This window comes from Rhinolophus ferrumequinum, chromosome 27, assembly GCF_004115265.2.
Source record: "Rhinolophus ferrumequinum isolate MPI-CBG mRhiFer1 chromosome 27, mRhiFer1_v1.p, whole genome shotgun sequence".
NCBI classification, from domain to species: Eukaryota; Metazoa; Chordata; class Mammalia; order Chiroptera; family Rhinolophidae; genus Rhinolophus; species Rhinolophus ferrumequinum.
In genome coordinates, this window is record NC_046310.1 from 23,195,623 (window position 1) to 23,208,652 (window position 13,030).

A 13,030-nucleotide genomic window follows, 5' to 3' on the forward strand; every position below is an offset into this window, starting at 1 on the left:
CCGGGTGGGGTCGCTCTCACTTTTGCCGGTTTCACTCCTTTTCCCTCCTCCACTGTACCTTCCCCTGCATATCTACAAAGTCATATTGCTCCCCAGGGATTCAGCAGTGGCCCAAACGCTAGAGCTGTGTGCCTGCGAGGCTGGCTGCCTGTGCACAATTCCTAAGAGTCACGCAAGGAGCCTGGACGTCCAGTTTTGATCACTCGTTGTAATGATCGCACTCATTAGTTCGTGTAACAAATAATTATCGAGTACTGAATTATGAGCACAGCTCTCCACCAGAAGCAAAGAGGCACAAGCTATGGTTTGTATCCTCAGGCAGCCTGCAGTCTACCTGGAAAACCAAGACATACACCTTTCAGCAAGTAAATGCAATTGAAGGTGATTCCTGTCATCTCAGAGCTCTGTGGGTTTAACCAGCTGGCTCTAAAAGGACTGAGATTCGCTATGCAAGACCCAGCGTCTCCATCCAGCATGGACAGAAGAATCACTGTCTCTCTGCAGCATGTAACTCCAGGAAGTATGATGTCTTCTGTAATTATTAGGCTGAGTGCAACTGATCCACACTCAAAACAAAGGTGGAACTCCACAATCTGGGTGACAGGCGCCTAGGGGGTCGGCCTCTGCCCATGCCTTCCTGGGGCCGGCTGTTCTTAAGGAATGATATCCCTGTCACCTGCAACACAACTCCATGGAAGACGGTCTGAGATGGTCATTGGCCACAGAACAGGGGAGCCTCAGGACTGAACGTACCGTGAACCCGCAGAAACATGGGGGAGAAAGGAGCTCTTAGGTGGACTATTTCTAACTGAAAAACGTATTTTTTGTTTTTTCCATTGTTTTATATGTTTCTCTTTCTAGAAATGGGGTGACAAAGGGCACTTGTCCTGGTCCCTCAGAACAGAACTCTTGCCGTCCATCCGTCCCTCGTCCAGCCTTGGCTGCCGGCTCCCCTGCCAGGCCTGGTCTCTGTCTTTCACAAAGTGGCCAGCTTATTAGGTGGCTTCCTCGTCCCCTGCCCTCGCTCAGACAGAGCCAATCCACAGCTCTGAGGCGGGCTCTGGGCTGAGTGCTACGGAAACTCAGAGACGGTAGCTATCTCCTTTTCCAGCATCTTACAAATGCATGTTATTGGTGCTCAAAGAGTATAAATGAAAGATAGGAACCCCTATCCTCATTCCCGGAAAAAAAATAATTCTAAGTACGTTTCCTACCTCTACAATCCTTGTATAAACAGGCTAAACAGTGATTCGTGGGTATTGCCAAGTATGCTGTTCCAATCTTACCTCAAGAGCCGTGAGTGTACAGCACTTAGTAGGCTAAGGAGGACACCATCATCCGAAATGGCAGCGAGTCTACGGGGTTACAAAGCAGGATGTCATTGAATCCGCATGACAACCTCAAAACACAGCAGGTATTGCCGTCCTGCATTTACCGATGGACAGACGGAAGCCCAGGGAGGGAAGGAGTACAGCAAGACTCACACTAAGTGCCAGGTCAGGATGGAAACCCTACAGCATTTATCCTCCAAGAAGCCAGGCTGTCTTCTCATAATGGTGATTTGTCTGTTCATTTTCATACTCTAAAGCAACTAAGCCTTAAAAGGCAAAAAAAAGTACCAATAGCTTGAAAATCCAAAGAAGGGAGTGGACCCTCCTGTTTCAGACCACAGCAAAAAAAAAAAAAAAAAAAGAAAAAAAGAAAAAAAGGTCATGGGTGGTGAGAAAAATAAATCTGAAGGAAAAAAAATCACCTTCTCCAGGCTTAGGCAGACAGTCAGATGTCTCTATCTTCTGTGAGCTTTTATGGAAACATGCTGCACACATATTCTGCAGACAGATGTGAACGCTCTTAATGGGCGCTCCTCTGCAGCTGGCCAGCCATCGCCTGCTCTGTCGTTTACATCCAAACATTTAGATCTGACGCCGGGTAGGTATTAGTGGCTAGGTCAGAAAGACAGTTTTGGTATGAACTGTTTCTGTTAATTGGCCTCTGTGCTTGTCTGTGTAGTTTTGCCAAGCTATTTAATAGCTTTTATTGAGGAGTCTTTATTCATTTTTGGAAAAAAAGCAATTCAGGGTGGGAATGGGAGGCTAGGGTGTGAAATGCCTCTGTCCCCCTGGAGACTTTGGGCACTCTTCCCAAAGCAGATACAGAAGGGATTACTGACCTCTGACTTGCAAATAATTCGGGACTTTTTTCTTGTAGTTCACCACTGTTAGTCTTTGTCCTTTGGACTTTATAATTTAACTTCCAGTTTGGTACTGATTTAGTAGAATAATCAAAGTATTGGATTGGAGGGAAATTCATTCCCAGTGTACAACACGGTGAGATAGAGGCAATGTAATTTCATTCATAATCTATTTTTTAAATAGCACATATATTTGAATAATTGTTATCCAATACTTGAAAAAAATCTTTACTTTAATCATTAGAAAGTAAAATATAGGCCACTGTCAAAAAAGAAATTACAGAAAAATGTAAAGAAACAAAATCACCTATAATTCTACCTTCTAACCATACCCCCCAAAAAAAGTTTATTAATATTAAGCATATTCTCTTCCAATTTTTTTCTATGCATTTTTATTTCTCTTCAAAATTTGGATTTTATTATATATAAACATAATAAAATTTATGTAAAATAGAAATTTTATATTTATAAAATAAATATAAAATAAAATGATATATACATAATTTTTAGACCTTGCTTTTTATTAGTATTATATAGCAAGCATTACCCTATTATTGCCATTCTTACAAAACATAATTTTTAAAATCCTCATTTTATTCCAAAGTACATATGTGTTGTGATTTACTGAACAAGTCCATTAATTTTTTTATTCATTTATTTTGGTATATTAATAATGTCATGATGTGCATTTTAAACATGTATCTTTGTCAACAGGTTTGATGATCTCTTTACCATAATTTCCTAGAATTTCCAGAATGTATGTAACATTTTCTTCCACAAACAATTACCCGAGTCCAGTTCCACAGTTGTGGCTGGGAAGGCTTGGTTCCTGGACCGTCCGTGGCGTTGCTCCTATTCCCACCCCGCCAGCCTCACTGCCTTCCTGGGTGTTCCTTGAAGACACCAAAAGTAGTCCTGCCTCAGGGTCTTTGCTGTTCCTCTGCCCTGCGCCCCAAATCTCTACCTTTCACTTCCTCAGGTCTCTGCTCAAATCCACCTTATGCAAAAGGCCTTCACAAATCACTCCATATACACTAGCAACCAGTGTCACCAGCTCTGAACTGCTATCCCCAGTACCCTTCTTCATTTTGTTATTGTTAAACAGACTTGATTTGTTTTAGAGCACTTTTAGGAGTAGGGCAGAATAGAGTGGAGAGGACAGAGATTGCCCATCTATTCCCTGCCCCCCCCACTCACACGGCCTCCCCCACTATCAACGTGAGTGGGACTTTTGTTGCGGTCTATGAACTCGTGCTTTTATCAGTGGTAATGATCATTACCTGACAAACTAAATACTTATCCAATTACGTGTTTGTTGTCAAAATTCTGTGTTCCTCACAAGAATGTGAGCTCCCTGAGGGCAGGGACAGTGGTTGTTTTCTTTACTATGAAATCCCAAGCATGCGGACTTAGTAGTCAGTCAAAAACTGTATGTTGAATGCATGAAGGAAAAATTGGGGAGGAGAGAGAGAGAGAGAGAGAGAGAGAGAGAGAGAGAGAGAGAGAGAGAGAGGGAGAGAAAGAAAAAGAAAGGAAGAAAGAAAAAGGAAGAAAGAAAGAAAGAAAGAAAGAAAGAAAGAAAGAAAGAAAGAAAGAAAGAAAGAAAGAAAGAAAGAAAGAAAGAAAGAAAGAAAGAAAGAAAGATAAAGAAGGAAAGATAAAGAAGGAAGAAAGGGAGAGGGAGGGATGGTGGGAGGGAGGCAAGGAAGGAAAAGGGAAGGAAGGAAGGAAGGAAGAAAGGAAGAAAGGAAGGAAAGAAGAAAGAAACAAAAAAGAAAGAAAATCTTTGGCATTTTGTAATTTTAATTTGCATTTCTTTGATTATTGATGGGATCGGTCATCTTTTCATATGTTAGTTTGTCATTTCTTTTTTTACAAATTGTGCATTTGCTACTACCTGTTTTAGTATTAGTATTTTCCTTATTGATTTTTAAGTGCTCTGCCTGCTAAAGACATCAATCCCCAGCGTTACATTTATTCCCAACATTTTGCCAATTTGTTTTTTTGCCCTTAATGTTGTTTACACCCTTTATGCATTTTACTTACAGAAGATTTAAGTATTATGTATTTAAATATATCGGTATTTTAAAAACATGCTTTCTTTCCCATTATGTTTACATTTAGACTGTCCTTTCACAGCCCAGAATCAGTTAATATTCACTAACATTTTCTGCTAATTCATTCACTCTGTAAATATTATGCAGCATTGGAGCCAGGCTTTACTCTAGAAGCTGGGAATGAAGCAGAGAGCAAGAGACCACAGAGGCTACTCTCACGGAGCTCACATTCTCTTATTTTATTACTTAATGTTTTACATTTAACTCAAGTTCCACTAGAAGTTTTTTAAAGTATGAAGTAAGAGTCTAACTGCACAAATCACAAATGTATAGCTTGCTGGGTTCACTGAACACACTTTTGTATCCATCACCCAGATTTTGAAACAGACCTGACCAGCACCCTGGAGCCACCTATGGCCCCCTGACAGCACCCAGGAGATCCCATGGCCCCCTGCCAGCACCCAGGAGACACCCATGGTCTTTTGGATCCCTGGCCCCTATCCAGACATAACTGCTCTCAAATCTTTGATCATCATAGATTGGTTTTGCCTCTTTTTGAACTTGATATAAATGGAAAGATACAATAAATGGAAATTGTTGTTGCTGGCTTCTTTTCCTGACCTGTGCCTGTGAGATCCATCCATGTTGCTGAGGTACATGTCTTTACAATAATTTGTAATATTTGCATTTTTACAATATTCAGCATTCCCATTCAGAATCATGATATAAATCTTCATTTAATCAAATCTTTATCATGTGTTAGAAAATTTAGAAAGTACATTTCTGATAGGATTGTAACTTGATAATTCATGGCTTTGATTACTTTTGAGAATAGATAAAATTTCCAGCTTTTAAAATAAACTAGTTATTGCTGATAAAATTTCAGATGATTAAATATATATATATATATATATATATATAATTGTAATTTTATACAAAATATTTTAATCAGCTTATCTTTCATTAGTCAAGCATGTGTTGATGTGTTTATTGACCACGTTAATTTTTACTCTTCTGGTTGTTTCTTCTTGTCCTTATTTTTCCTTGTTTATTTTAACAATTCTTTATATTTTAAGAAGATTGTTGGAATACATTGTGCTAATATTTAGCAGTTTACCTTTATCTTGTTGATTATATTTTTGATATATATTTAAAGTGTATACAAAGGCAAATCTATCGTTTGTTATTTTTGTGATACTTTCTTTGTATTTCATTTTAGAAAAGTTTTATCAAATGATTTAATACTCCTCAGCACTGTATTTAGAAATAGTGTCTCTGTCATATACCAAACATATTTGGGTCTGTTTCTGGGCTTTCTATTTTATTTATTGGCTAGATATAGAATTGCACAATTTAAATTATTATGGCTCTATAAAACGTTTTGAATTCTATCAATGCAGGTCACTTTCCTTTATTCCATTTTATTAACAATGTTGGCTGTTCTTATTTTTTTTCTTGCAAATGAAATATATGTCATTTTGTTGAATTCCAAAAAAATAAAATCCTTTGGATTTTTAATTAGAATTACATTAAATGTATATATTATCTCAGAAGAATTTTTATCTTCCAATTATTTGTCTTCCCATCCAAGAAATTATACATCTCCTTATTTGTCCCAATATTCTTTTATATCCCTCATTAAAATTTTTATATGAATCCTTCATTTTTATTGTTGGGTCTATTTCTAGGGTTTTTATATCATTTGCTGTTCTGAATTTAATTAATCTTTTAAATATACTGTTAATTGGTTATTAGTGGTATATAGAAAAAGTACAGATTTTACATTGCTGTAATAATGGTAGCTACACTTTATAGAGTGAAACAGGGAAAGACAGTGCAGCATGTCAGTGAGGGGAGGGACTCTAGAGTCAGATTGCACAGATTCAAGTCCCAGTTCTGTTACTTGCCAGCTGTGTGGTGTGGGCAGTTCAACTGACCTTTTCTGTGCCTGAATTTTCTCCTTTGTATAATGGGGAACTGTACAAAAGACAATTATATAATGGGGGTGATAATAATAGTTGCTTCATAGGATGTATATAAAGTGGTGGGCCTGGCACAAAGTGCTCAAGAAATGTTAGCTACTTTGTAGGTGAGAAAACAGCCTTCACAGTTAAATGACTTCTCCATAGTCACATAGCTGGTAAGTGGCAGAGTCAGAATTCAAAGGGCGGTTCTGAGCCCATGCCCTTGGTTATCGAGCTCTACCACCTCTCAAATATATATTTGAAAAATAATTTCTTTTTTAGTTTATATTTAGATTTCTTTAGACAGACAATCACATAATTTGCAATACTTTTCCCTCATTTTTGATATTTTTATTTATTGTTTTCTCTGTACGTCTTATAATGGAAATTTCTAGGAAAATGTTTAACAATAGTGATGGTACTAAGCATCCTTATCTGTTTCCTGATTTTAGTGGGGCCATCTTTGTTATTTTATTTTTAACTGTGATGTTAGGTATCTGTTGATTAATTGGTTTTATTGGGAATGAATGCTGAGTTTTACCAAATGCCATTTTAGTGTCTGTTGAGATTATCACGTTTTTCTCAAACCTTTTTGTGTGATAAATTGTACATTAGTTTCGTCATATAGAGCCATCCTTGCATTCCTGGAATAAAATCTCCTGGGTATGATATACCATTCTTCTTGTATATTGTTGGATTTGATTTGCTAAAACATTTTTAAGTTTTTTATCCAAACTTATAAATGAGATTGGTGTGTAGTTTTTGCTTTTGTTCTAGGTTCATCAGGTTTGTTAACAGATTACACAAATTTATAAGTTGATTTGGAAAACTTTGCATACTTTGCTGTGTTCTGCAATGATTTGTTCAGTGTGGAAATTAATTTTTTGTTTTAAGTTTGAAAAAAGTCACCCATAAAAACCCATCTGATCCTTTTGACTTTCTTGAATGCAGTCTTTCAACAACTTGTTTAATATCTTCTATAATTATTTATTAGTGCATTTACTTCTAATTGAGTTAGTTTATGCTTTGCTAGAAAATTCAACTACATGCTGCCCATTAGAAACATACTAAGTCATAAAAATTTAAAAAGTGACCAAACTCACCAGGCATACACAAACCAAAAAGAAAATAAATATCATAAAATTAGCATCAGTCAAATTAAAATTCAAGACTGGAAGAAATAATCGGTCACAGAGGTAATATTTTGTTGATAAAGAATCATCTTCAGGAATGAAATAGATATTGGGCATAAATTTTAAGTCCTAAGTAACACAGTTATGACATGTAAAACAAATCTTGTTCAAAGTATAAGTATTAATTGACAGGAAAAAATGATAGGAAACTATGAAATCTAATTCATTAACAGATCAAGTAGAAAACATAAATGAGGATAAAGAGATTGAATTGTCTTCAGGTGAAGAGCTGGCCCATCTCAGCCTATGTCCCTGGTTCCAGCAAGCATTCATCTAACACATCTGCCAGCTTCCCTAACTTGTTGACTCATTGGGTACATGAGAACTACAATCCCCAACATGCACTGCTATCAGGTGTCTTCTTCTCTGAGCCCCATCCAGAGCCTTTCATTACCAGCAGTTTCCCCTCTCTGCCAAATACTTTATTCAGGAACTGAAATCTCTCAATGGTAGGGAGAGAGCTAGGATGATTAGGAGTTGGAAGGGTAGCATTCAGGGTTCCTCAAAAAACAAAACCCACTCATAGAGGGCCAAGGGACGAATAGGGAGTAGGAGACGAAGCCAGCCATCTTCCTACCTTTTCTGGAAGTCACTTGGCTCAGTTTCAGGAAATGAGAGGGGGTATTCTCTTCTCCTTCTCCTCCTCTTCTTCTGTTTTAATGCAATTCTCTCTCTCTAATTTTTAATGGAGTTGCCTCCTAACTTCCCGTTGACTGTGCTGTGTGCCGAAATGCAGACAGCTACTGGAACCTACAAGAAAATTTCCCCCTCTGGCAAAGCACACGAAGACTTGGAGCAAGCAATAGCAGTCTTTGTTAAGGACCCTCCCTCTTGCATCCATCTAACAGGCTGACCCATGCCCCTCACCCAGCAGCCGCCAAGGCTGCTAAGGAGTCTGCTAAGGAGGAGAATTCTGAGAAAAAAAATCTCTATTTCTTTCCAAGATGATGAGTTCAAGGTAGAGTGAGAAGGAGGAGAACAGAGAAGGAGAAAACATGTGAATACAATAATAAATGTGGAATGGTGTCTCTTTATAGGCAACTATTTCAAGGCTGTTGTACCAATTGTAGAAAAAGAAGGGGAGCACCTTCAACCCAGTAGAAAACTTTCTCTGTGCTCCTGTTTCTAGCAAGTGGGTGTGTTCTATAACCTGGCTCAATACCAGCCTCCTTTAGGAATCAGCTTTCTGGGATCCTTTAATTAAAGTACCAAGACACAATATTAAGATGAAAAACTTAGCAGATATGTGGACTGGGCCCAGCACCGCTGGTGGTCTGCCTGGAACTGGTGAAGGCAGGGGAGGGTCTTGTCCCAGCTTGCATGGGTGTCTGGTTCTTCCATCTGCTTGGGAAGTTGGGGGATAGTACCAGGTGAGCTGAAGAGCCTAGGTGGGAGCTACATGGATTCGCCATATACTCCACACACGTGTTCATTCTCTGGACAGAGGGGCTTTCCCAGGACCCTTGCTGCTCCCAGAATTAACTCTGTGCACTTGCACTTCTCTAAGTGTGCTAAAAACCGGTTTCCATCCTCAGCTCCTGTAACTTGGGTGATATCCACGATCGTGGAGCTAAAGGCCCTAAAATATCTTTTTGAATATAAATATACATATCTATCTATCTATCTATCTATCTATCTATCTATCTATCTATCATCTATCTATATTCTTATAGCATGTGGCTATATCCCCAAGTTCGCATGTAAACCTACGTCATTTTCAAAGGCTGTGCGCGGTAGAAGAGCCACCACAGCTGTGTCCATGCACCGCCCCCCACGTGTGGGCGATGATCCCAGGCGCCAGTGATCTGTGGATTCTAATGAGCCATCTTAACAGTAACGGCCACTGCGCAGGCTGCAATCCCCCTGGCACGTGGAATACAGGATTTCAGTGCCAGGCACCGCCTTCCAGGTATTTCTGTGACCGAAGGGACGTCTCACAGGTACTCACTAATAGTCCCTCTGGGTCCCCCACTGCCACCCCACTCCATCGATGGCCACAGTCTTTGCCATCCCCTTCCTCCCAGGGGATATCCAGGTCCTCCCCAAGCACCCAGACCCCTATAGAAGTGGAGTAATAGGCCTGTCCTTCACCATGTGTGACTCTGTGAATCCACCAGAGCAGAACGCTTCTGGCCCTTCTCCCAGAGCCCGCCATGGGTCAGTCCCTACAGCCCTGCCTGCAAACCTGGCCTGGGGACTGAGCATGAATTCCCAACGCTAGGCTAGAGGCCATTTCTGAGACTGGTACCACTCTGGCTGCCCCATTTCAGTTTCTCCCCCAGCTACCTGTGCCTTCATCTTCCTTCAGACTAAACCCCACACAAATTGAGGCTGTCTGAAGCGACGCATGAGTTTGCCAGTCAAGTCTGAGTCCTAGGTCATGTCCGGGTTAGGACCCGGATGCCATGCTTAGCTTCTGGCCAGTCAAAGCGCTCCTTGAAGGGGAAAGACAAAAATGAGCAGATCCTAAGCTGAGGAGCAGAAACATTCTCATGTAACACCTTCTCTCCTTGCATTGTGGGCCAGCTCCTTCCTCAGGGGCAAGCATTCAGGGACTAGGACGAGGCTATCTTGTTAGTTCTGGATTATGTGTGTGTCAATGAATCAGAATATTGGATTGATGTTCTATAAAACAACGATCAGCCAAGAAAAGTCCAGTCTGTTCTTCCAGTGACCTATAGAGTCAGATCAGATCTTATTCAATTTACCAGATGCTATAGATACAAGGGACTTTGGATGATCTGTGTAATGAGAACTCCCCCTCCCCCAAATATTATGAAATAGTTACTCAAGTATCTGATTGGCGCATGTAAGGGGATGGGACCCTCTCCAGACAAGGTCTGGGGTTTCCTGAAAAGAGCACGGCCTCTGGCCTCTAATCCTGGCCCTCCCCCTTACTCTCTGAGTGGTCCTGGGCAATTCACTTCACTTCTCTGAGTTTCTGTTTTCTCACCTATATACTGAAAAATCTTGCTTCATTATTGTAAGAATTAGAGAAGATTTAATAGCCACTCAGTAAATGGTAGGTCTTGGAGTCATTATTTAGTCTGGGAATATCTTTTGGAGAGGAACTATATGAGCCTTATGCTTGTTACCATGTCTGTCTTTAAAACATGACTCTCTCTCTGTCTTTCACACACATGCATGTGGACCCTGGACCTGGACACAGACTATCAGGGTTTGAGTCCTGGTACCATACCCTTCTCACTTGTGACCTTGGTCACTTAACTTCTAAGTGTCCTTTTTCCTCAACTGTTAAATTGGGACTGTTGTGGTTGATATGAGGATTAAATGAGATAATGTATTTAAACCCTTAAAACAATGCCTAGCACATAAAAGAATGTACATGGATTAAAACTTATTATTACTATCTATTATTCATTATTCCCTCGACGGGGGTTGGGGGGACTCTAATGGTGAGAAACCTGAATCTCAAATCTCACCTTCACCACCGACCTCTGTTCTATAACCTTGTATTCAGCTCTTTCCTGTATTACATGTCTGCTTTCCTTTCCAGAGCAGCTGGTACAGGTGGGTCTGCTGGGTAACTATAACCTAATTACTACTCAGCCTCAAACAGGCTCACTTCTTCTAGCCACTAAATAAGTCATTTCCTAAAGAGATTATATGCAAGCAGCACAGAAACAGTCTCTTTGCTTCAGGTGGCCCCACAGAAGGAGAGAGGAGCACCTCTATACTGGAGACCTGTCTACCAATAAAGTTAGCAGAGGAAGGGGGTCACTGCCTGGAGGATGAGCATTCACCTCAGTTGGCTCTGACCACCTTAGCAGAATGTCCCCATGTGAGGAGAGCTGGGTCTGCCTGACCAAGGAAGCCCAGCTGTCACCCTCACAAGGGTGGCTTTGACTGACCTCCTGTCCACTCACTCTGTCAGCAATCCATTAGCAAGTCTGTAAGTGACCCTGGTCCTGCCACATCTCCACTTAACAGGGCTCTTGGGAGGACACATCGACCAAGAATGACAGCCACCAAAGCCAGCTGGAAGAGAGGGCCACTGCAATGGCAGACAGGCAGTATGGAAGCTGAGGAACAAGTGGCCTGGGGGATGAGCCTTCGGGCAGACAGGAGGGAGTGCTCTAGGCAAAGGAAGGGCCCTGTGAGGATGGAAAGGAAGAAGGAAAGACTGGGGGTTAGACCTCCTCTCACCTTCGGCTCTTCTCGGGAGACCAGCCAAAGAAAGCAGGAAAAGGAATAAGTGTCCTTTGACTTCTCTAAAGCAAGTGTTCTTCAGAAGAGAGAATCAATGAGCCTGGTTCAAGTGGATAGACTATCTGATGTCCAACCAGGGAGGTTTCTATTCACGGATGTAACATAGAAAGATGGATCAATGGAACCCATTCATATTTATGAAAAGTCAAACTAGGCAGAGTGAAAAAGGCTTGTAGATTGGACAAAATAGATAAAAATGGGTTTTCCTGGGTAAGGTTTCTGTTTTGATCTTTGGGTAATCTCATAAGCAGGGATGTATGACAGAGAAGTAAAATCTATATCTAGAAGTTATTAACTTTATGTGCAAAAGTGTTGTTGGTGCCTATTTTTGTGACCCATTACATCTTGAAAATAATTTTGATTTCATACAGCCAATTGTGTTGGAAAAGGAGCACCAAAAGGGTAAGCAATTTTCCTACAAAAAAAAAATCTAAGCTATTACAACTACAGTTAAGAAATGTAAAGAGTTACTGACGTTACCCTTTAGATGAAAGGAAATTTACAAGCAAGAGAGAAATGATGGACAGGGTGAAGGTCTGGCTGTAGAGGTTCAGAGTCAGGCACTCTAATCACACCAGGATGAAAGGAGACTGCTTCTAGAAATTTCTGAAAGGTTAAATAGGAAAGCTGAGGGTCAAAATCATACTGTGATGAGAATAAATGGAGAAGTTGTGTTTGCAAGGAGCTAAACTGGGTAATCATGGCAGGAAGGATGAGGACAGAGAAAGAAACTTAACTTAAAAACACAAATAACAGAAACCCAAACCATAAAAGGTGATTAATAAAGTGCGCAAATATTCAGACGGTATAGAAAGATAAGTTAGAAGCCAAACTCAGTGACCGTTATCATGCAAAAGAACAACAGAACTCTTAACTAAGATAAATGACTGAGCACACGACCAGCACCGCTTCTCTTAGGTAGCTTTGTCTGCAGAGACAAGGATGATAATCATCCCCTATCGAGGGTTTTCATCCCATTTCAGTGAGCCCCACTAGTAAGAGACATAGCAGTGATTATTGACCATTGTTATCTTTCAAGGAGTAGAAGCAAACTGACGTCCTACATGAGAGTTCGGTAGCACTCCCCAGTGCAGATTACAAAGTGGGGGGAGGAGTTCTCCTGAAGACATGATGCAGTGCCTGCAAATGTGTGCAGGTAAATGTGGACTATATGCTCCTCTAGACCAGGAAATGGTTCTCAGCAGATCATGGCATGATTTCTTTTCCAAAGTGGAAAACATGAGTATTATTTTAACTGGCTAAGTGCAAGGAGACATGGCAGGCGAGACTAGCAGACACTGCAACTCTTATGAGAAGGGATAGAAATCAATGTAGCAACAAATACTCATTAAGCATTGAGTGTGCCAGGCACCAAGGGAAATAATGCCTCCACAG